Source organism: Oncorhynchus keta, unplaced genomic scaffold, assembly GCF_023373465.1.
Source record: "Oncorhynchus keta strain PuntledgeMale-10-30-2019 unplaced genomic scaffold, Oket_V2 Un_contig_17659_pilon_pilon, whole genome shotgun sequence".
NCBI classification, from domain to species: domain Eukaryota; kingdom Metazoa; phylum Chordata; class Actinopteri; order Salmoniformes; family Salmonidae; genus Oncorhynchus; species Oncorhynchus keta.
The window spans coordinates 1-20808 of NW_026280521.1; the positions used below are offsets into that span (position 1 = coordinate 1).

General features: G+C 49.8%; 1 pseudogene; it reads left to right on the forward strand.

The window, feature by feature from the left end:
* The first annotated feature begins 201 nt into the window (after window positions 1-201).
* LOC118378142 (filamin-A-like) overlaps window positions 202-20808 on the forward strand; it is a 58732-nt pseudogene continuing 38125 nt past the window's right edge.

Genomic DNA, 20808 nt, shown 5'->3' on the forward strand with positions numbered 1-20808 from the left:
TACTAAGGGTCTCTCTCTCTAGGATGGTGAGGGTACTAAGGGTCTCTCTCTCTAGGATGGTGAGGGTACTAAGGGTCTCTCTCTCTAGGATGGTGAGGGTACTAAGGGTCTCTCTCTCTCTCTAGGATGGTGAGGGTACTAAGGGTCTGTCTCTCTCTCTCTAGGATGGTGAGGGTACTAAGGGTCTCTGTCTCTCTCTAGGATGGTGAGGGAACCCCAGTAGATGTCCAGGTGAATGATAACGGAAATGGAACGTACACCTGCAGTTACACCCCCAAGAAACCCCTCAAACACACCGTCATGGCGTCCTGGGGCGGGGTCAACATACCGGACAGTCCCTTCAGGGTGAGCACATACTTACAGGCTTCTAGGAAAAATGGGGGCTTCAGCTTTACCCACACATACAAACTGCTAAATGGGGGCTTCAGCTTTACCCACACATACAAACTGCTAAATGGGGGCTTCAGCTTTACCCACACATACAAACTGCTAAATGGGGGCTTCAGCTTTACCCACACATACAAACTGCTAAACGGGGACTTCAGCTTTACCCACACATACAAACTGCTAAATGGGGTCTTCAGCTTTACCCACACATACAAACTGCTAAATGGGGGCTTCAGCTTTACCCACACATACAAACTGCTAAATGGGGACTACAGCTTTACTCGCACATACAAACTGCTAAACGGGGACTTCAGCTTTACCCGCACATACAAACTGCTAAAGGGGAATTCAGCTTTACCCGCACATACAAACTGCTAAATGGGGACTACAGCTTTACTCGCACATACAAACTGCTAAATGGGGACTACAGCTTTACTCGCACATACAAACTGCTAAACGGGGACTTCAGCTTTACCTGCACATACAAACTGCTAAATGGGGACTACAGCTTTACCCGCACATACAAACTGCTAAACGGGGACTTCAGCTTTACCTGCACATACAAACTGCTAAACGGGGACTACAGCTTTACCCGCACATACAAACTGCTAAACGGGGACTAAAGCTTTACTCGCACATACAAACTGCTAAATGGGGGCTTCAGCTTTACCCACACATACAAACTGCTAAACGGGGACTTCAGCTTTACCCACACATACAAACTGCTAAACTGGGACTTCAGCTTTACCCACACATACAAACTGCTAAACTGGGACTTCAGCTTTACCCACACATACAAACTGCTAAACGGGGAATTCAGCTTTACCCACACATACAAACTGCTAAACGGGGACTTCAGCTTTACCCACACAGACAAACTTATTTTCCTCTCTCCCTCCCTAATCATTTCTACATTTTTCTCATTGTGTGTGTTGTGTGTGTAGATGCCGATCGGGGCAGGCTGCCACCCTAACAAGGTGAAGGTGTCAGGTCCTGGTGTGGCTAAAACAGGGCTGAAGGCATTTGAACCAACATCCTTCACTGTGGACTGTGCTGAGGCAGGTCAAGGTAAGTCCTGTACACTACACCAGCCCCTTCACTGTGGACTGTGCTGAGGCAGGTCAAGGTAAGTCCTGTACACTACACCAGCCCCTTCACTGTGGACTGTGCTGAGGCAGGTCAAGGTAAGTCCTGTACACTACACCAGCCCCTTCACTGTGGACTGTGCTGAGGCAGGTCAAGGTAAGTCCTGTACACTACACCAGCCCCTTCACTGTGGACTGTGCTGAGGCAGGTCAAGGTAAGTCCTGTACACTACACCAGCCCCTTCACTGTGGACTGTGCTGAGGCAGGTCAAGGTAAGTCCTGTACACTACACCAGCCCCTTCACTGTGGACTGTGCTGAGGCAGGTCAAGGTAAGTCCTGTACACTACACCAGCCCCTTCACTGTGGACTGTGTTGAGGCAGGTCAAGGTAAGTCCTGTACACTACACCAGCCCCTTCACTGTGGACTGTGCTGAGGCAGGTCAAGGTAAGTCCTGTACACTACACCAGCCCCTTCACTGTGGACTGTGCTGAGGCAGGTCAAGGTAAGTCCTGTACACTACACCAGCCCCTTCACTGTGGACTGTGCTGAGGCAGGTCAAGGTAAGTCCTGTACACTACACCAGCCCCTTCACTGTGGACTGTGCTGAGGCAGGTCAAGGTAAGTCCTGTACACTACACCAGCCCCTTCACTGTGGACTGTGCTGAGGCAGGTCAAGGTAAGTCCTGTACACTACACCAGCCCCTTCACTGTGGACTGTGCTGAGGCAGGTCAAGGTAAGTCCTGTACACTACACCAGCCCCTTCACTGTGGACTGTGCTGAGGCAGGTCAAGGTAAGATCTTTACACTACACCAGCCCCTTCACTGTGGACTGTGCTGAGGCAGGTCAAGGTAAGTCCTGTACACTACACCAGCCCCTTCACTGTGGACTGTGCTGAGGCAGGTCAAGGTAAGATCTTTACACTACACCAGCCCCTTCACTGTGGACTGTGCTGAGGCAGGTCAAGGTAAGTCCTGTACACTACACCAGCCCCTTCACTGTGGACTGTGCTGAGGCAGGTCAAGGTAAGTCCTGTACACTACACCAGCCCCTTCACTGTGGACTGTGCTGAGGCAGGTCAAGGTAAGTCCTGTACACTACACCAGCCCCTTCACTGTGGACTGTGCTGAGGCAGGTCAAGGTAAGTCCTGTACACTACACCAGCCCCTTCACTGTGGACTGTGCTGAGGCAGGTCAAGGTAAGTCCTGTACACTACACCAGCCCCTTCACTGTGGACTGTGCTGAGGCAGGTCAAGGTAAGTCCTGTACACTACACCAGCCCCTTCACTGTGGACTGTGTTGAGGCAGGTCAAGGTAAGTCCTGTACACTACACCAGCCCCTTCACTGTGGACTGTGCTGAGGCAGGTCAAGGTAAGTCCTGTACACTACACCAGCACCTTCACTGTGGACTGTGCTGAGGCAGGTCAAGGTAAGTCCTGTACACTACACCAGCCCCTTCACTGTGGACTGTGCTGAGGCAGGTCAAGGTAAGTCCTGTACACTACACCAGCCCCTTCACTGTGGACTGTGCTGAGGCAGGTCAAGGTAAGTCCTGTACACTACACCAGCCCCTTCACTGTGGACTGTGTTGAGGCAGGTCAAGGTAAGTCCTGTACACTACACCAGCCCCTTCACTGTGGACTGTGCTGAGGCAGGTCAAGGTAAGTCCTGTACACTACACCAGCCCCTTCACTGTGGACTGTGCTGAGGCAGGTCAAGGTAAGTCCTGTACACTACACCAGCCCCTTCACTGTGGACTGTGTTGAGGCAGGTCAAGGTAAGTCCTGTACACTACACCAGCCCCTTCACTGTGGACTGTGCTGAGGCAGGTCAAGGTAAGTCCTGTACACTACACCAGCCCCTTCACTGTGGACTGTGTTGAGGCAGGTCAAGGTAAGTCCTGTACACTACACCAGCCCCTTCACTGTGGACTGTGCTGAGGCAGGTCAAGGTAAGTCCTGTACACTACACCAGCCCCTTCACTGTGGACTGTGCTGAGGCAGGTCAAGGTAAGTCCTGTACACTACACCAGCCCCTTCACTGTGGACTGTGCTGAGGCAGGTCAAGGTAAGTCCTGTACACTACACCAGCCCCTTCACTGTGGACTGTGCTGAGGCAGGTCAAGGTAAGTCCTGTACACTACACCAGCCCCTTCACTGTGGACTGTGCTGAGGCAGGTCAAGGTAAGTCCTGTACACTACACCAGCCCCTTCACTGTGGACTGTGCTGAGGCAGGTCAAGGTAAGTCCTGTACACTACACCAGCCCCTTCACTGTGGACTGTGCTGAGGCAGGTCAAGGGAAGTCCTGTACACTACACCAGCCCCTTCACTGTGGACTGTGCTGAGGCAGGTCAAGGTAAGTCCTGTACACTACACCAGCCCCTTCACTGTGGACTGTGCTGAGGCAGGTCAAGGTAAGTCCTGTACACTACACCAGCCCCTTCACTGTGGACTGTGCTGAGGCAGGTCAAGGTAAGTCCTGTACACTACACCAGCCCCTTCACTGTGGACTGTGCTGAGGCAGGTCAAGGGAAGTCCTGTACACTCTACCAGCCCCTTCACTGTGGACTGTGCTGAGGCAGGTCAAGGTAAGTCCTGTACACTACACCAGCCCCTTCACTGTGGACTGTGCTGAGGCAGGTCAAGGTAAGTCCTGTACACTACACCAGCCCCTTCACTGTGGACTGTGCTGAGGCAGGTCAAGGTAAGTCCTGTACACTACACCAGCCCCTTCACTGTGGACTGTGCTGAGGCAGGTCAAGGGAAGTCCTGTACACTACACCAGCCCCTTCACTGTGGACTGTGCTGAGGCAGGTCAAGGGAAGTCCTGTACACTACACCAGCCCTATTCTGATGCTCTTCCCTTCTCCTTAAAGTGTGCACTCGTTCACTTCCCCTCACAGATTGAGGAGGAATCTAATGAAAGACTAACCATAATACATCATAGTATTATGCCATTTAGCTTTTATCCAAAATGACTGCATACATTTTACATATGGGTGGCCCCGGGAAAAGAACCCACTACCCTGGCGTTACAAGCACCATGTTCTGCTAACTGACCTTCAAAGACCGAACCCACTACCCTGGTATTACAAGCACCATGTTCTGCTAACTGACCTACAAAGATCGAACCCACTACCCTGGCGTTACAAGCACCATGCTCTGCTAACTGTGTGTGTTTGTGCGTGTGTTACAGGTGACATCAGTATCGGTATAAAGTCTCCAGGCGTGGTGGGACCAGCGGAGGCAGACATCGACTTCGACATCATCAGGAACGACAACGACACGTTTACCGTTAAATACACCCCGCCAGGCGCTGGTAGTTACACCATCATGGTGCTGTTTGCTGACCAGGTGGGTAGAGTGTGTTTACGGCAGTACACCCTGCCAGGCGCTGGTAGTTACACCATCATGGTGCTGTTTGCTGACCAGGTGGGTAGAGTGTGTTTACGGTAGTACACCCCGCCAGGCGCTGGTAGTTACACCATCATGGTGCTGTTTGCTGACCAGGTGGGTAGAGTGTGTTTACGGTAGTACACTCCGCCAGGCGCTGATAGTTACACCATCATGGTGCTGTTTGCTGACCAGGTGGGTAGAGTGTGTTTACGGTAGTACACCCCGCCAGGCGCTGGTAGTTACACCATCATGGTGCTGTTTGCTGACCAGGTGGGTAGAGTGTGTTTACGGTAGTACACCCTGCCAGGCGCTGGTAGTTACACCATCATGGTGCTGTTTGCTGACCAGGTGGGAAGAGTGTGTTTACGGTAGTACACCCCGCCAGGCGCTGGTAGTTACACCATCATGGTGCTGTTTGCTGACCAGGTGGGTAGAGTGTGTTTCGGTAGTACACCCCGCCAGGCGCTGGTAGTTACACCATCATGGTGCTGTTTGCTGACCAGGTGGGTAGAGTGTGTTTACGGTAGTACACCCCGCCAGGCGCTGGTAGTTACACCATCATGGTGCTGTTTGCTGACCAGGTGGGTAGAGTGTGTTTACGGTAGTACACCCGCCAGGCGCTGGTAGTTACACCATCATGGTGCTGTTTGCTGACCAGGTGGGTAGAGTGTGTTTACGGTAGTACACCCGCCAGGCGCTGGTAGTTATACCATCATGGTGCTGTTTGCTGACCAGGTGGGTAGAGTGTGTTTACGGTAGTACACCCCGCCAGGCGCTGGTAGTTACACCATCATGGTGCTGTTTGCTGACCAGGTGGGTAGAGTGTGTTTACGGTAATACACCCCACCAGGCGCTGGTAGTTACACCATCATGGTGCTGTTTGCTGACCAGGTGGGTAGAGTGTGTTTACGGTAGTACACCCCGCCAGGCGCTGGTAGTTACACCATCATGGTGCTGTTTGCTGACCAGGTGGGTAGAGTGTGTTTACGGTAGTACACCCCGCCAGGCGCTGGTAGTTACACCATCATGGTGCTGTTTGCTGACCAGGTGGGTAGAGTGTGTTTACGGTAGTACACCCCGCCAGGCGCTGGTAGTTACAACATCATGGTGCTGTTTGCTGACCAGGTGGGTAGAGTGTGTTTACGGTAGTACACCCCACCAGGCGCTGGTAGTTACACCATCATGGTGCTGTTTGCTGACCAGGTGGGTAGAGTGTGTTTACGGTAGTACACCCCGCCAGGCGCTGGTAGTTACACCATCATGGTGCTGTTTGCTGACCAGGTGGGTAGAGTGTGTTTACGGTAGTACACCCGCCAGGCGCTGGTAGTTACACCATCATGGTGCTGTTTGCTGACCAGGTGGGTAGAGTGTGTTTACGGTAGTACACCCCGCCAGGCGCTGGTAGTTATACCATCATGGTGCTGTTTGCTGACCAGGTGGGTAGAGTGTGTTTACGGTAGTACACCCCGCCAGGCGCTGGTAGTTACACCATCATGGTGCTGTTTGCTGACCAGGTGGGTAGAGTGTGTTTACGGTAATACACCCCGCCAGGCGCTGGTAGTTACACCATCATGGTGCTGTTTGCTGACCAGGTGGGTAGAGTGTGTTTACGGTAGTACACCCCGCCAGGCGCTGGTAGTTACACCATCATGGTGCTGTTTGCTGACCAGGTGGGTAGAGTGTGTTTACGGTAGTACACCCCGCCAGGCGCTGGTAGTTACACCATCATGGTGCTGTTTGCTGACCAGGTGGGTAGAGTGTGTTTACGGTAGTACACCCCGCCAGGCGCTGGTAGTTACAACATCATGGTGCTGTTTGCTGACCAGGTGGGTAGAGTGTGTTTACGGTAGTACCCCCCGCCAGGCGCTGGTAGTTACACCATCATGGTGCTGTTTGCTGACCAGGTGGGTAGAGTGTGTTTACGGTAGTACACCCCGCCAGGCGCTGGTAGTTACACCATCATGGTGCTGTTTGCTGACCAGGTGGGTAGAGTGTGTTTACGGTAGTACACCCCGCCAGGCGCTGGTAGTTACACCATCATGGTGCTGTTTGCTGACCAGGTGGGTAGAGTGTGTTTACGGTAGTACACCCCGCCAGGTGCTGGTAGTTACACCATCATGGTGCTGTTTGCTGACCAGGTGGGTAGAGTGTGTTTACGGTAGTACACCCCGCCAGGCGCTGGTAGTTACACCATCATGGTGCTGTTTGCTGACCAGGTGGGTAGAGTGTGTTTACGGTAGTACACCCCGCCAGGCGCTGGTAGTTACACCATCATGGTGCTGTTTGCTGACCAGGTGGGTAGAGTGTGTTTACGGTAGTACACCCCGCCAGGCGCTGGTAGTTACACCATCATGGTGCTGTTTGCTGACCAGGTGGGTAGAGTTTGTTTACGGTAGTACACCCCGCCAGGCGCTGGTAGTTACACCATCATGGTGCTGTTTGCTGACCAGGTGGGTAGAGTGTGTTTACGGTAGTACACCCCGCCAGGCGCTGGTAGTTACACCATCATGGTGCTGTTTGCTGACCAGGTGGGTAGAGTGTGTTTACGGTAGTACACCCCGCCAGGCGCTGGTAGTTACACCATCATGGTGCTGTTTGCTGACCAGGTGGGTAGAGTGTGTTTACGGTAGTACACCCCGCCAGGCGCTGGTAGTTACACCATCATGGTGCTGTTTGCTGACCAGGTGGGTAGAGTGTGTTTACGGCAGTACACCCCGCCAGGCGCTGGTAGTTACACCATCATGGTGCTGTTTGCTGACCAGGTGGGTAGAGTGTGTTTACGGTAGTACACCCCGCCAGGCGCTGGTAGTTACACCATCATGGTGCTGTTTGCTGACCAGGTGGGTAGAGTGTGTTTACGGTAGTACACCCCGCCAAGGGCGCTGGTAGTTACACCATCATGGTGCTGTTTGCTGACCAGGTGGGTAGAGTGTGTTTACGGTAGTACACCCCGCCAGGCGCTGGTAGTTACACCATCATGGTGCTGTTTGCTGACCAGGTGGGTAGAGTGTGTTTACGGTAGTACACCCCGCCAGGCGCTGGTAGTTACACCATCATGGTGCTGTTTGCTGACCAGGTGGGTAGAGTGTGTTTACGGTAGTACACCCCGCCAGGCGCTGGTAGTTACACCATCATGGTGCTGTTTGCTGACCAGGTGGGTAGAGTGTGTTTACGGTAGTACACCCCGCCAGGCGCTGGTAGTTACACCATCATGGTGCTGTTTGCTGACCAGGTGGGTAGAGTGTGTTTACGGTAGTACACCCCGCCAGGCGCTGGTAGTTACACCATCATGGTGCTGTTTGCTGACCAGGTGGGTAGAGTGTGTTTACGGTAGTACACCCGCCAGGCGCTGGTAGTTACACCATCATGGTGCTGTTTGCTGACCAGGTGGGTAGAGTGTGTTTACGGTAGTACACCCCGCCAGGCGCTGGTAGTTACACCATCATGGTGCTGTTTGCTGACCAGGTGGGTAGAGTGTGTTTACGGTAGTACACCCCGCCAGGCGCTGGTAGTTACACCATCATGGTGCTGTTTGCTGACCAGGTGGGTAGAGTGTGTTTACGGTAGTACACCCCGCCAGGCGCTGGTAGTTACACCATCATGGTGCTGTTTGCTGACCAGGTGGGTAGAGTGTGTTTACGGTAGTACACCCCGCCAGGCGCTGGTAGTTACACCATCATGGTGCTGTTTGCTGACCAGGTGGGTAGAGTGTGTTTACGGTAGTACACCGCCAGGCGCTGGTAGTTACACCATCATGGTGCTGTTTGCTGACCAGGTGGGTAGAGTGTGTTTACGGTAGTACACTCCGCCAGGCGCTGGTAGTTACACCATCATGGTGCTGTTTGCTGACCAGGTGGGTAGAGTGTGTTTACGGTAGTACACCCCGCCAGGCGCTGGTAGTTACACCATCATGGTGCTGTTTGCTGACCAGGTGGGTAGAGTGTGTTTACGGTAGTACACCGCCAGGCGCTGGTAGTTACACCATCATGGTGCTGTTTGCTGACCAGGTGGGTAGAGTGTGTTTACGGTAGTACACCCTGCCAGGCGCTGGTAGTTACACCATCATGGTGCTGTTTGCTGACCAGGTGGGTAGAGTGTGTTTACGGTAATACACCCCGCCAGGCGCTGGTAGTTACACCATCATGGTGCTGTTTGCTGACCAGGTGGGTAGAGTGTGTTTACGGTAGTACACCCCGCCAGGCGCTGGTAGTTACACCATCATGGTGCTGTTTGCTGACCAGGTGGTTATCGTTCAACATTCAACATCATTCACACCCTCTTAAGCATTAGCCCCACCCATTCAACATTGTTCACACCCTCTTATTAAGCATTAGCCCCACCCATTCAACATCGTTCACACCCTCTTATTAAGCATTAGCCCCACCCATTCAACATCGTTCACACCCTCTTAAGCATTAGCCCCACCCATTCAACATCGTTCACACCCTCTTAAGCATTAGCCCCACCCATTCAACATCGTTCACACCCTCTTAAGCATTAGCCCCACCTCTTTAAGGATTCACATGTGAGGCTGTGTACTAAACAACCAAAAATGTCAAGACTAAAGGCTGGTTTATACTACGGGTGTGTTCGTAAATTGAATCTGAAATGCCAGAGTGTGCTCTGGGTGTTCGTAAACTCAGGAAGTTGTCAAATTGTCCATTCGTAAAATCAGAGTGATTCGCTCTCGGAGCGTTCAGAGGTCACACTGGACGCTCTGGCCGAGGAGGAGGGTTGATCAAAGCGTTCTGAACGAACAACAGCGGCCAACAACAGCAGTCAATCACCCAGCTAACTGGCTAACTACTAGCTACTTCCAGACACAAATGAGAGAACACCTCACTCTGACCATTTTATTCACCCTAGCAGAGCTGGTTAGGCTGTTTTCGTAAAATGTGTCAGTTATTCTGTGCTCTGGCACACTCAGACGAGAGTGCTCCGAAATCAGAGTAGATAGACAGAATTAACAATGTCCATTGAGAACGCACAATGACACTTAGCTAAGAATGACGTGAATAATCTAGTCAATAAACGCTGGGTAGTTAGGTGTATTATAGTTAATATAATGCCTGGCAAGGATAGCGTAGCTAACACACCGGTACATACTGCTGTAATGCTATGCGGTTTGTAAGGATAGCGTAGCTAACACACCGGTACATACTGCTGTAATGCTATGCGGTTTGTAAGGATAGCGTAGCCAACACACCGGTACATACTGCTGTAATGCTATGCGGTTTGTACATACTGCTGTAATGCTATGCGGTTTGTAAGGATAGCGTAGCTAACACACCGGTACATACTGCTGTAATGCTATGCGGTTTGTTTGTACATAGCTGTAATATGCGGTTTGTAAGGATAGCGTAGCTAACACACCGGTACATACTGCTGTAATGCTATGCGGTTTGTAAGGATAGCGTAGCTAACACACCGGTACATACTGCTGTAATGCTATGCGGTTTGTAAGGATAGCGTAGCTAACACACCGGTACATACTGCTGTAATGCTATGCGGTTTGTAAGGATAGCGTAGCTAACACACCGGTACATACTGCGGTACATACTGCTGTAATGCTATGCGGTTTTGTAAGGATAGCTGTAATGCTATGCGGTTTGTAACACACACACCGGTACATACTGCTGTAATGCTATGCGGTTTGTAAGGATAGCGTAGCTAACACACCGGTACATACTGCTGTAATGCTATGCGGTTTGTAAGGATAGCGTAGCTAACACACCGGTACATACTGCTGTAATGCTATGCGGTTTGTAAGGATAGCGTAGCTAACACACCGGTACATACTGCTGTAATGCTATGCGGTTTGTAAGGATAGCGTAGCCAACACACCGGTACATACTGCTGTAATGCTATGCGGTTTGTAAGGATAGCGTAGCCAACACACCGGTACATACTGCTGTAATGCTATGCGGTTTGTAAGGATAGCGTAGCTAACACACCGGTACATACTGCTGTAATGCTATGCGGTTTGTAAGGATAGCGTAGCTAACACCGGTACATACTGCTGTAATGCATACTGCTGTACATACTGCTGTAATGCTATGCGGTTTGTAAGGATAGCGTAGCTAACACACCGGTACATACTGCTGTAATGCTATGCGGTTTGTAAGGATAGCGTAGCTAACACACCGGTACATACTGCTGTAATGCTATGCGGTTTGTAAGGATAGCGTAGCTAACACACCGGTACATACTGCTGTAATGCTATGCGGTTTGTAAGGATAGCGTAGCTAACAAATTGTCATCCAACTTAACATTAAACATAACTAATTTGAAAAGTCATTATTACCTTGCTCAAAAGTTTCTTAACATTTGTCGTAATTTGATAAAGCAATGCATTTGTATCCGCTCTCGTCAGACTTCGGCTGAATGTCTTCCGCCCTTTTCTTCAATTCTGAAAACGTTAGTGCGGTTAGTATGAGTAATGTCGCCTCTCTGTGTTCCAGACCATCCCCATGACTCCCATCAGTATCAAAGTTGACCCGTCACATGATGCCAGCAAGGTCAAGGCCGAGGGACCAGGACTCAACCATAGTGGTGAGTCACACACACACGGTACACACTCACCATTTCATCCACCAGAGATAACTAACCCTTCCCTGTTCCATGGCCTCTCTCCCCTCCCTCCAGGTGTGGAGTTGACCAAGCCGACCCACTTCACAGTAAACACCAAGGCTGCAGGTAAAGCCAAGCTGGACGCTGTGTTCTCCGGCCCGGCTAAAGGAGAGACGGTCAAGGACTTTGAGATCATCAACAACCCCGATAACACCCATACGGTCAAGTACACCCCTGTCCAGCAGGGTGTTCTGGGAGTGGCCCTCACCTACGGAGGAGATTCTATTCCCAAGAGTCCCTTCTCCATCCCCGTGGCACCAAGCCATGACCTCAGCAAGATACAAGTGGCTGGACTGGGTGATAGTATGTACACTATAAAAACAAAAAAAATACTTTTATTTTTATTTTCATTAACTAGGCAAGTCAATTAAAAACAAATTATTATTTACAATGACAGCCTACCCTGGCCAAACACCGAAGACGCTGGGCCAATTGTGCATTTTGTGTAGTGGTTGAAAAATTAGTTTTATGACTCCAACCTAAGTGTATGTACATTTCCGACTTCAAATGTATATAGAATGCAGTGTATTTCGTTTTTTTAGTACAGTATGTAGTGTAGATAGATAGTGATATTGTATATTTAGAATGTATAGTATGTAATTGAGATAGATAGTGATATACAGTGCCTTGCGAAAGTATTCGGCCCCCTTGAACTTTGCGACCTTTTGCCACATTTCAGGCTTCAAACATAAAGATATAAAACTGTACTTTTTTTGTGAAGAATCAACAACAAGTGGGACACAATCATGAAGTGGAACGACATTTATTGGATATTTCAAACTTTTTTAACAAATCAAAAACTGAAAAATTGTGTGTGCAAAATTATTCAGCCCCCTTAAGTTAATACTTTGTAGCGCCACCTTTTGCTGCGATTACAGCTGTAAGTCGCTTGGGGTATGTCTCTATCAGTTTTGCACATCGAGAGACTGACATTTTTTCCCATTCCTCCTTGCAAAACAGCTCGAGCTCAGTGAGGTTGGATGGAGAGCATTTGTGAATAGCAGTTTTCAGTTCTTTCCACAGATTCACGATTGGATTCAGGTCTGGAGTTTGACTTGGCCATTCTAACACCTGGAAATGTTTATTTTTGAACCATTCCATTGTAGATTTTGATTTATGTTTTGGATCATTGTCTTGTTGGAAGACAAATCTCCGTCCCAGTCTCAGGTCTTTTGCAGACTCCATCAGGTTTTCTTTCAGAATGGTCCTGTATTTGGCTCCATCCATCTTCCCATCAATTTTAACCATCTTCCCTGTCCCTGCTGAAGAAAAGCAGGCCCAAACCATGATGCTGTTACCACCATGTTTGACAGTGGGGATAATGTGTTCAGGGTGATGAGCTGTGTTGCTTTTACGCCAAACATAACGTTTTGCATTGTTGCCAAAAAGTTCAATTTTGGTTTCATCTGACCAGAGCACCTTCTTCCACATGTTTGGTGTGTCTCCCAGGTGGCTTGTGGCAAACTTTAAACAACACTTTTTATGGATATCTTTAAGAAATGGCTTTCATCTTGCCACTCTTCCATAAAGGCCAGATTTGTGCAATATACTACTGATTGTTGTCCTATGGACAGAGTGTCCCACCTCAGCTGTAGATCTCTGCAGTTCATCCAGTGTGATCATGGGCCTCTTGGCTGCATCTCTGATCAGTCTTCTCCTTGTATGAGCTGAAAGTTTAGAGGGACGGCCAGGTCTTGGTAGATTTGCAGTGGTCTGATACTCCTTCCATTTCAATATTATCGCTTGCACAGTGCTCCTTGGGATGTTTAAAGCTTGGGAAATCTTTTTGTATCCAAATCCGGCTTTAAACTAATCAGATCCTCCTCTCCACCCTCTCCGAGTTGGGCATCTCCGGCGCGGCCCATGCTTGGATTGCGTCCTACCTGACAGGTCGCTCCTACCAGGTGGCGTGGCGAGAATCTGTCTCCTCACCACCCGCTCTCACCACTGGTGTCCCCCAGGGCTCTGTTCTAGGCCCTCTCCTATTCTCGCTATACACCAAGTCACTTGGCTCTGTCATAACCTCACATGGTCTCTCCTATCATTGCTATGCAGACGACACACAATTAATCTTCTCCTTTCCCCCTTCTGATGACCAGGTGGCGAATCGCATCTCTGCATGTCTGGCAGACATATCAGTGTGGATGACGGATCACCACCTCAAGCTGAACCTCGGCAAGACGGAGCTGCTCTTCCTCCCGGGAAAGACTGCCCGTTCCATGATCTCGCCATCACGGTTGACAACTCCATTGTGTCCTCCTCCCAGAGCGCTAAGAACCTTGGCGTGATCCTGGACAACACCCTGTCGTTCTCAACTAACATCAAGGCGGTGGCCCGTTCCTGTAGGTTCATGCTCTACAACATCCGCAGAGTACGACCCTGCCTCACACAGGAAGCGGCGCAGGTCCTAATCCAGGCACTTGTCATCTCCCGTCTGGATTACTGCAACTCGCTGTTGGCTGGGCTCCCTGCCTGTGCCATTAAACCCCTACAACTCATCCAGAACGCCGCAGCCCGTCTGGTGTTCAACCTTCCCAAGTTCTCTCACGTCACCCCGCTCCTCCGCTCTCTCCACTGGCTTCCAGTTGAAGCTCGCATCCGCTACAAGACCATGGTGCTTGCCTACGGAGCTGTGAGGGGAACGGCACCTCAGTACCTCCAGGCTCTGATCAGGCCCTACACCCAAACAAGGGCACTGCGTTCATCCACCTCTGGCCTGCTCGCCTCCCTACCACTGAGGAAGTACAGTTCCCGCTCAGCCCAGTCAAAACTGTTCGCTGCTCTGGCTCCCCAATGGTGGAACAAACTCCCTCACGACGCCAGGACAGCGGAGTCAATCACCACCTTCCGGAGACACCTGAAACCCCACCTCTTTAAGGAATACCTAGGATAGGATAAGGTAATCCTTCTCACCCCCCCCCCCTTAAAAGATTTAGATGCACTATTGTAAAGTGGCTGTTCCACTGGATGTCATAAGGTGAATGCACCAATTTGTAAGTCGCTCTGGATAAGAGCGTCTGCTAAATGACTTAAATGTAAATGTAAATGTAAACTTCTTCACAACAGAAGGTGCGGACTCCCGGACGCACCTCAAAACCATAGGGAGGGTCCGGGTGGGCGTCTGTTCATGGTGGCGGTTCCGGCTCGGGACGTGGACCCCACTCCATTAATGTCATAGTTCCTCCCATTCGCGTCCTGGTATAATCCACCCTCGCCGCCGACCATGGCCTAATAGTCCTCACCCAGAACCCCACTGGACTGAGGGGCAGCTCGTGACTGAGGGGCAGCTCGGGACTGAGGGGAAGCTCGGGACTGAGGGGAAGCTCGGGACTGAGGGGAAGCTCGGGACTGAGGGGCAGCTCGGGACTGAGGGGAAGCCCGGGACTGAGGGGAAGCCCAGTATTGAGAGGAAGCCCAGTACTGAGAAGAAGCCCAGTACTGAGATGAAGCTCAGGCAGGTAGTAGGCTCCGGTAGATCCTGGCTGGCTGGCCGATCTGGAGGATTCTGGTTGACTGGCAGATCTGGAAGAGACTGGTTGACTGGCAGATCTGGAAGAATCTGGTTTACTGGCAGATCTAGAAGATCATGGCAGACTGGCGGATCTAGCTGCTCTATGCAGACTGGCAGCTCTGGCTGCTCCATGCAGACTGACAGCTCAGGCTGCTACATGCAGACTGACAGCTCAGGCTACTCCATGCAGACTGACAGCTCAGGCTGCTCCATGCAGACTGACATCTCAGGCTGCTCCATGCAGACTGACAGCTCTGGCTGCTCCATGCAGACTGACAGCTCAGGCTGCTCCATGCAGACTGACATCTCAGGCTGCTCCATGCAGACTGACAGCTCTGGCTGCTCCATGCAGACTGACAGCTCAGGCTGCTCCATGCAGACTGACAGCTCTGGCTGCTCCATGCAGGCTGGCAGCACCTTGCAGACTGGCAGCTCCTTGCAGACTGGCAGCTCCTTGCAGACTGACAGCTCTGGCTGCTCCATGCAGGCTGACAGCTCCTTGCAGACTGGCAGCTCCTTGCAGACTGGCAGCTCCTTGCATACTGACAGCTCCTTGCAGACTGACAGCTCTGGCTGCTTCATGCAGACTGACAGCTCTGGCTGCTTCATGCAGACTGACAGCTCTGGCTGCTTCATGCAGACTGACAGCTTTGGCTGCTCCATGCAGACTGGCAGCTCCGAACAGGCAGGAGGCTCCGGCAGCGCTGTAGAGGAGGAAGGCTCTAGAAGCGCTGAACAGGCGGGAGACTCCGACAGCGCAGGAGGGAAGGAAGGCTCTGGCTGTGCTGAACAGGCGAGGCGCACTGAAGGCCTGGTGCGTGGTGCTGGAACTGGTGATACTGGATCGAGGACACGCACAGGAAGCCTGGTGCGGGGAGCTGCTACCGGAGGACTGGTGTGTGGAGGTGGCTCTGGATAGACCGGACCGTGCAGGCGCACTGGAGCTCTTGAGCACCGAGCCTGCCCAACCTTACCTGGCTCGATGCCCACTCGAGCCCGGCCAATACGAAGGGCTGGTATGAACCGCACCGGGCTATGCACCCGCACTGGAAACACCGTGCGCTCCATAGCATAACACGGTGCCTGCCCGGTCTCTCTAGCCCCCCGGTAAGCACAGGGAGTTTGCTCAGGTCTCCTACCTGGCATAGCCATACTCCCTGTAAGCCCCCTCCCAATAATTTTTTGGGGCTGACTCTCAGGCTTCCATCCGCGTCGCCGTGCTGCCTCCTTATACCAGCGCCTCTCCGCTTTTGCCGCCTCCAGTTCTTCCTTGGGACGGCGATATTCTCCAGGCTGAGCCCAGGGTCCTTTTCCGTCTAATATCTCCTCCCAACTCCAGAAGTCCTTTGATCGCTGCTCCTCACAATTAACAGGGAGAGTTGGCTCAGGTCTGACTCCTGACTCTGCTACTCTCTCCCTGAGCCCTCCCCCAATACATTTTTGGGGGTGACTTTCGGGTTTCTTTCTGAGTCGCCGTGTCTTTCTCTTCGACTCCATTCTCCTATAGCCCTCTTCGCACTGCTCCAGCGAATCCCAGGCAGGCTCCGGCACTCTCTCTGGGTCGACCGCCCACCTGTCTATTTCTTCCCACGTAGTATACTCCATACCTCTGCTGTCCATAACGTCCTCCCTTCGCTGCTGCTGCTGCCTGTTACCACGCCACTCGGTCCGTGTGTGGTGGGTGATTCTCTAACGGCGTTCTTCGTTTGTTGAAAGAGAGTCGGACCGAAATGCAGCGTGGTGGTTACTCATGTCTTTAATGTAGAAGAGCGATACATGAAATAACTCTAAAATACAAAAACAACAAACGGAACATGAAACCTAATACAGCCTATCTGGTGAACACTACACAGAGACAGAAACAATCACCCACAAAATACACAGTGAAACCCAGGTTACCTAAATACGGTTCCCAATCAGAGACAACGAGAATCACCTGCCTCTGATTGAGAACCGCCTCAGGCAGCCAAACCGATGCTACACCCCTACTCAGCCGCAATCCCAATGCCTACAAAACCCCAATAAGAAACACAACAATTAAACCCATGTCACACCCTGGCCTGACCAAATATATAACGAAAACACAAAACACTATGACCAAGGCGTGACAATATCATTACAAACTATATACAGGTATACTATCTAAACTACATACTATATATACCATAGATATGTCAGAATTGTTCAGAGAGCCGATCCGTTACCTGCTATATAACATCAATTTATTTATTTGTTTTTATGACTCCAGTCCAGAGTTATAATAATTTATTATTAGGCTGAACATACCCTCGTAAAACGTACTCTGCTACCGATCCTTGACTTTGGCGATGTCATTTACAAAATAGCCTCCAACACTCTACTCAGCAAACTGGATGTAGTCTATCACAGTGCCATCTGTTTTGTCACCAAAGTCCCATATACTACCCACCACAGCAGGGTTTCTCAAACTCGGTCCTGGGCCCCCACCTGGGTGTGCTTTTTGCTTTTGCCCTAGCCCTTGATGACAAGTTAGTTATTTAAATCAGCTATGTAGTGCTAGGACAAAAACCAGTTAGCCAGCTTAGCGTGAGCTAGACTACCCAGGGAAGTCAATTTGGCAACATGTTGTATTTTCACGTGGGAAGAGGGAACATATGCTCGGGACAAATTCAAATTTTTTAGCACCACACAAATAAGGGACAGTTCCGAGCTCCACACACTCATAATGCTTTATATCTGCCTCACACCTCACAGTCCTCAATCTATCTCTTCTCTTCTGTATCTCTATCTCCTCTATATATCTTCATCTCTCCTCTTCTATCTCTTCATCTCTTCTATATCTCTATATCTTCTCTATCTCCTCTATATATCTTAATCTCTTCTATATCTCTTCTCTTCCATGTCTATGTCTCTTCTCTTCTATATCTCTTCTCTTCCATATCTATGTCTCTTCTCTTCATCTCTTCTATATCTCTATCTCTTCTATCTCTTCTCTATCTCCTCTATATATCTTAATCTCTTCATATCTATCTCTTTCTTCTTCCTATCTCTTCTATCTCTTCTCTATCTCCTCTATGTATCTTAATCTCTTCTATATCTCTTCTCTTCCATATATATGTCTCTTCTCTTCTCTTCTATATCTCTTCTTTTCCATATCTATGTCTCTTCTCATCTCTTCTATATCTCTTCTCTTCCATATCTATGTCTCTTCTCTTCTCTTCTATATCTATGTCTCTTCTCTTCATCTCTTCTATATCTCTATCTCTTCTATCTCTTCTCTATCTCCTCTATATATCTTCATCTCTTCTATATCTCTTCTCTTCCATATATATGTCTCTTCTCTTCTCTTCTATATCTCTTCTTTTCCATATCTATGTCTCTTCTCATCTCTTCTATATCTCTTCTCTTCCATATCTATGTCTCTTCTCATCTCTTCTATATCTCTTCTCTTCCATATCTATGTCTCTTCTCTTCTCTTCTATATCTCTTCTCTTCCATATCTATGTCTCTTCTCTTCATCTCTTCTATATCTCTATCTTCCATATATATCTCTCTTCTCTTCTCTTCTATCTCCTTTTCTATATATCTTAATCTCTTCTATATCTCTTCTCTTCCATATATATGTCTCTTCTCTTCTATACCTCTTCTTTTCCATATCTGTCTCTTCTCTTCTCTTCTATATCTCTTCTCTTCCATATCTATGTCTCTTCTCTTCATCTCTTCTATATCTCTATCTCTTCTATCTCTTCTCTATCTCCTCTATATATCTTAATCTCTTCTATATCTCTTCTTTTCCATATCTATGTCTCTTCTCTTCCATATCTCCATTTCTTCTCTAAAATATCTCTCCTCTTTTATCTCTTCCTTTATTTCTCTATCTCTTCCTCTATCTGTGTAGAGATGACGGTGGGTAAGGACCAGGAAGTGACTGTGAAGTCTGAAGGAGCAGGAGTTCAGGGGAAAGTCTGGGCCAATGTTACAGGGCCTTCTGGGAAACCTGTCACCAGCAAGGTAGGGATGTAGATTGATCTTTTTTTTTTCATTTGAACTCTCTTTTTAAAAACTGCATTACAATTATATGTTTATAAATGCTTTGTTGCGTTTTTAAAAGCTTCATTACAGTTATATGTTCATTGTTAAAAATGTTGTGCTAAAACCAATGATGAGAGGTGCTTTACAAATAGACAATGATGAAGGTTGTTATTAATTTGAATGTTAATATTCTGATTATTCAGGTGGAGGCAGGTCTTAAACCAGGGACCAGTCAAGTGAAGTTTATCCCTTGGGAGGCGGGGCCATACCAGGTGGAGCTGACCTTTGACCGAGCTCCGATCCCAGGATCCCCCTTCAACCCCACCGCCTATCCCCCCAGCGACGCCACCAAGGTAAACACGACCTCTAACTGCTGACCTCTAACCCCTGATCTCTAACCCCTGACCCTTAAACCCGTATGTCCTGTTTCCCCCATGTCTGTCAGGTGAAGTGTTCCGGCCCAGGTTTGGAGCGTGCCAAAGTGGGAGAGACTGGGGAGTTTGTGGTGGACTGTACCAATGCGGGTCCAGCTGAGCTGACCATAGAGATCATCGGTGACAGTGGGACAGAGGCAGAGGTCCACGTCCAGGATAATGGAGACGGAACCTACACCATCACCTACATCCCCCGGTACCCCGGCTCCTACACCCTCACCATCCGCTACGGGGGCCAGGATGTACCCAACTTCCCTGCCTCGCTGAATGTGGATCCCGCGGTCAACACCAGCGGAGTCCGCGTGTTCGGACCGGGAGTAGAGGGCAAAGGTCAGAGAGTGTTCTGTCCCCTATGTAGATAGAGTTATTAAAGTGAATATGCATAGATAATAAACAAAGAGGAGCAGCAGTGTAAAAGATTAAAAAGGGGGGGACAATGTTTAGAAGCCTCTTGGACCTAGACTTGGCGCTCCAGTACCGCTTGCTGTGCAGTAGCAGAGAACACAGTCTATGACTAGGGTGGCTGGAGTCTTTGACAATTTTTAGGTCCTTCCTCCGACACCGCCTGATGTAGAGGTCCTGGATGTCAGGCAGCTTGGCCCCAGTGATGTACTGGGCCGTACGCACTACCCTCTGTAGTGCCTTGCAGTCAGAGGCTGAGCAGTTGCCGTACCAGGCAGTGATGCAACCAGTCAGGATGCTCTCAATGGTGCAGCTGTAGAACCTTTTGAGGATTTGAGGACCAATGCCAAATCTTTTTAGCCTCCTGAGGGGGAATACGTTTTGTCGTGCCCTCTTCATGACTGTCTTGGTGTGCTTGGACCATGTTAGTTTGTTTGGTGATGTGGACTCCAAAGAACTTGAAGCTCTCAACCTCCTGGGCGTGCTCGGTCCTCCTTTTCCTGTAGTCCACCAACATCTCCTTTGTCTTGATCACGTTGAGGGAGATATTGTTGTAACCACACGGCCATTCCTGCCTTTTCAATCTATCCTTTTGTGAAGTGCAGCCGGGAACTAGTTCTGTACAACGGCGAGTGGTGGGGTGGATAAACCATCATCGTATAAATCTCCAGTTTGGGAAATGTTTCGCTTCCCAGTAGAATACAACGGCAATGAACAGAAAGAGTATGTCTCCATGCTCAATGAGAATAGCCTACACCTCGAACACGTTGACACATTTACGCCAACATTACACCAGTATTCCTACCATCGGATCAAGACAGAAATACAATAAAACAACAACACAACTTGCAACCTCTGCATTCAAGCAGCCCTTCTCAGCTGATTCTGACCTGGCCAGAGAAATTACAACAGTGATAGGTATGTTTATAGTTGTTGAGAAGAATAAG